Genomic DNA, 4,947 nt, shown 5'->3' on the forward strand with positions numbered 1-4,947 from the left:
AATCCTGTGCTACTTTTTCTTAACCCGTTTGATAAGACTGAACTGGTATTGACTTTAAATTTGAAATTGAGATTCCAATCGAACAGAACAAAAATTAAATCTTGTATTTAGTGGCAATAAAATTGGACTATTTGTTTTTTTAATAGCAATTAATTAAAATAAATGTAATTTTTTATTAACTTACCGATTTTTCAATTATTCTAAGTTATCCAAATTATAATTTTTTTGTAATAATTTGTTTAAAAAAAGTTCATCTATTTAATTTATTATATTATTAATATTAATTATTCAAGTTGTATATATTATTTTGAATATCCACAAAAAAATACAAAAAAAATTCTTCAATATAATTGTTATATTGCTAACAAAAAGAATAAATAAAACTCAAACATGGGAGAAACAACAAAGACAAAATAATAAAAAAAAGAAATAAAATAACTATGGAAGAAATAAAATTATCACATATAAAAAAAAAAAAAAGAAGATTGAAGATTAAAAATAGAAAAGCAGAAGATAAAACACAAAAAAAAAGAATATTAAAAGACAGAAAAGAAAATAACAAACTAAGGCAAGGAAAATAACAATGTGCTCATGGGTAGAAAAGAAATAAATGGGAGAAGGTAAGTTTTGTATTGGAATGGGATATAATTTTTATATCTTATTAGAATGGAATATTCTGAGGATCTATTCTAACGCCGTTGCATCAAACATAAAATTATAATTATTTTATCTTAATCCTGCTCTCACCAACCGCAGCCTTAGAATTTTGGTGATCTTTTTTTATTTTTCATTCATCGAGTTTTCCTACCTTTCACCAAACTCTACCAGCTTTTTGTTTTTTGCAAAATTTAGCCTACCCTACCAGCTTGTGGCTGTGCACAGTATTGAATTACCTAAACAAGATGTATATAGTATTGTCGTTGATATACATACTTCTTTTCTTGGTAATAATATTGTCGTTGGTACTTTCAGCAGCAAAAAAAAATAATAATAATAATATTGTCGTTGGTATTGTAGGTTAATTCTAGGAACATTTAGGAATTGGACATCACTAGTTAGAGTATGGAATCAAAAATCACAATCAACATGATCTTCTTTTTTCATAAAAAAAGGTACGATCTTTCTTTTTCTTTTTCTTTTTTTTTTTTTGATCAAAACATGAGGTTTCTAACAAAAACTACCTGAATGATTTGGGAGATTTGAGATTCATTATCTTCTTCAAGCTGTATAATTTAAATTGTCCGGTAACAATTCAAGTCTAATTCATGTCATTTAATTGCATGTGTATATATATATACATATATGTTTGATTCTCACCTGATATATATATATATATATAAATATTTTAAAAGAAAAAAAAGAGATTAAATTATATATTCTTTTTGAAAAGCTTACATCTTTGAAAAAAAAAAAGTGCCAAGTGATCTCTTTTTCCAGTCCAAACACATCTTAAACATTCTCTCTAATTTACAATATCATTTAGCCCAGTTAAGCTCATGAACTAACTTTTCTTTTCCCTACAGATTTTGCTCTCAAACAGATCCAACAACGCACCTTGATACCCAGTTTTAGTTATTCGTTCAACCAAGAAATTCAAAACTTTAAACTCAAATATGGAGGTGGATCATATTTATTCTATTTCAACGTTGCCTCCATTTCATTAGTCTTTTTTTGTTTAATTAATTAGTAAAAAAACTAATTAGTATTTGCTGTTATTTCTTACAAAATAAACCTTTATTGTTTTGTTTGTTCGTTCTTTGGTCTCAAATATAGTGTACAGGTTTCTTCGAGTCGCCTTTACCATTGGTAATATACAACGGAGAAATTTCAGCTTCTAAGTTCGGGATTTCATTTGCCATCTTTAATGGATGAAAAATTGTAAAGGTCCAAATCTAAAGATGCAGTTTGATTCAAATAACGTTACCTACAATCAAAAGCTGCAAAGTTTAATACTTAGCAAATTTCCGGATCTGTTTAAGAAAGCCATGTCTTAAAATCAAACACACAGACAAAAAATAAAAATAAAAAACCAACTCTTTCTTTGCCAAATATCTCAAAAAGACACAGAAAAGAAAATTGCTCGATAAACAAAGAAAGAAAAAATTACCCATTTTTCCTGTGTGTTAATCTTGATAGTGCTTCTTTTTGAGATGGAAAATGTATGATTAGTAGGAGAGAGAGAACAGAGGGAAAGGAAGGAAATTAGGAAATTGAATGGAATGGGAGGAATAGGAAAGAAACTTGTTAGTTCATAGTAAGATCTATGAACTTTATTAAATTTCTTATCCCATCCGCCCATTCCTAATAACCTCCTAACTCTTTGCTACCTTTCCCGTCTCTCTGTTTTCAATTTTTTTTTCTCTGCGGATATGCGTTTTTGCAAATTTGCTTTGCTAGGGCTTTCAAGAGGAAGATTTTGGGACCGACCATATAAAAAAGTTGTCTGCGGTTGCCAATGCTACGCATCTTTCTCGCAGTACTAAAGATTCGCTCTGTCTAGTTTTGTCTGAAAAAAAGGGCTCTTTTGTAATTTCATTTTAACGCTGTTAACCTATAAGCAGGAGAAAGTAATCTCAAAATGGAATTTTTTTTTTTTTTTCACTTACAGTGTAAGTGAAGAATTTTAAATTTATCTTTCATTAAAAAATATATATATATTTGTAAATGATCTAGTGGCTTGTTCTATATATAGCTTCTGTTTTTATTTGTTTTATAAAAAATTAATTTTGTATATATTCTTATTATAAATATTTTTCAGAAATACTTTTTAGAAATTAATCAAATATTTTTCGAACTTGCTTTTAATTTTTTAAATTTTAATTAATAAAATATTTGTATCTATTAAAAATTAATATATATGAAATAAAAAAAATATTATCAATAATAAAAAATATTAAATTCATCCTCTTTTTTACAAATTTGAAAATTCATCAATATAAATAATTATATTCAAATTATATATTTACAATCATGATTAATATCAAAAAATATTTTAATAGTTAAAATATATCTAAGTTAGAATTTAAAATTATATTTATTAATTGCTATGATAAATTTTTTTTTAAATAGATTTTAATATATTAATAAATTTATATTTTATTATTTTTAAATTTTAAATTATAATTTTTAATAAAAATCAAAGGTTAATAAAAAAATTAATATTAAAATTATTAGATGTTATAATGTGAGCATTAGTGTGTATATATATATATGTATACACACGGTAACGCTGTGTCTTATTTTATTTAGTAACTCTGCTTTTGGCAACATCATATTAAAGAATGATATATTACCAAATTACTTTGTTTGTTATTTGTATCGTTGCATAAAGAAAAAGAATACAATGAAACGAATCACATATCATTCAAATGGGTAGTTCATGACTAATCTGTGAGAAAAAATAAATTTATATATATATATATATATATGATGAAATGATTCACATATCATTCAAATGGGTAGTTTATTACTACTCTATGAAAAAAAAAAATTGAATATGATGAAATGAATCACATATCATTCAAAGATTAGTTTATTACTAGTCTATGTATGTTCGACATTGCATTTGAATAAAATATGATTTAAAAATAATAATATAATTCATTTATATTTTTGTGCATCTATCTTCTTGCATTTGGAAATTACATGCTATTTACGCAAAAAATATAAATTACATATTAATACTATTATATGTTTAGTTTTGTTTAATTTTTTTAATTTTTTTTCCATAAATTATGGCCAAAACTCATGCCGGTGGTGATACACCTTCTGTTTTTCTCTTTTTCTTTTTCTTTTTGTGATGAAAGGTTTTTTTTTTTTTTTTTTTTTTTTTGGGTGGGGGTGGGTTAGATATGGCCATGTTAACACAAAGTTACCTTTTTGGTAATTTGGTGTAGAGTCACTTGGTTAAGGGGCATAATAACTTGATAAGTCTTCTCCTGGCTAACATCTGAGCTTGAAATGGCTCTTCTTGTTTTTTTTTTGGGGTGATTTCGAATAGCCGGGGTTGAAGAAAATAATTTTCTTATTTTTAAGAAATGCCATGCAAAAATCTCAGAAAAACATATAAACTGATTAATGCTAATTAACTTGATCCGATTTAATGGAAATGTCCATTTCTCAATAAACTTGATCAAACTAATCCACCTTGGTTTATACCTTTCAAGCAACAAACAAAATGGCTTATCTCAGCCGTGATTAATCCCCACCCTCGCTCAAATAATAAGAAACAAAAATAAAAACCAAAAGGAAATCGTTTATCTTTATATGATTTCCACCCATTCCCTGAGACAACAGAAAAAAAAAAAAAAAAAAAATCTAGTTTAACAAAATTTCATCAAAAAAACAAATAGTTCACTAAGGTGTATCTCCTAGGAACTTTTACAATATGTACACCCTACACAGCTTCTATTCTAATATATATTAATAAATTTATTTAATATATGGATTTACAGATATTAGAGACCGAGTAATATAATCCTATATATATATCTCCAGAAGCATATAAATGATTGATCCAAAGAAAATTTAAAAAAAAAAAAGAAGAAAGCAAATTAGGAGCATAGCTAAATAAATTAAAAAAAAAAAAAAAGAAACTATGGCATTTAGGGTAATGTCGAAAGAGTAATTATTTCAAATTTTGACCATACCCAAAAATTTCGGCAGCTTCTCTGTCTTATCTCATCATCAATGAGTGCAGAGCAAGAAGGGAAAGAGAGGAACAAAAGGAAATCATTGGCATGGGAGGAATAGGCAGGAAAAAACATGCTATTATTATTTTTTATCTTGTAAATAATTATTTTTACTCTTGCCAAACCTCCCATAGCCAAAAATTTCCATAAGTTCTTTATCTCTCTTTCCCTCTTCTCTCTCTGTTATGGAAAGCTAATGAAACATTCAAATCCAATGACGAAGAAGGAGGCAAATAAATTGGTAAGGTAGGCAGAT

At 26.4% G+C, this 4,947-nt stretch overlaps 1 long non-coding RNA gene across 1 annotated transcript; it reads right to left on the reverse strand.

Moving 5' to 3' along the window:
* Positions 1-1,687: 1,687 nt before the first annotated feature.
* LOC107407404 (uncharacterized) lies at positions 1,688-4,947 on the reverse strand. Its single transcript, XR_007237451.2, has 3 exons — positions 4,650-4,947; positions 2,108-2,506; positions 1,688-1,970 (listed from the first exon to the last, which is right to left on the reverse strand). It is a non-coding gene; the product is annotated as an uncharacterized LOC107407404 (long non-coding RNA).

This window comes from Ziziphus jujuba, chromosome 12 (assembly GCF_031755915.1).
Source record: "Ziziphus jujuba cultivar Dongzao chromosome 12, ASM3175591v1".
Taxonomy (NCBI): Eukaryota; Viridiplantae; Streptophyta; class Magnoliopsida; order Rosales; family Rhamnaceae; genus Ziziphus; species Ziziphus jujuba.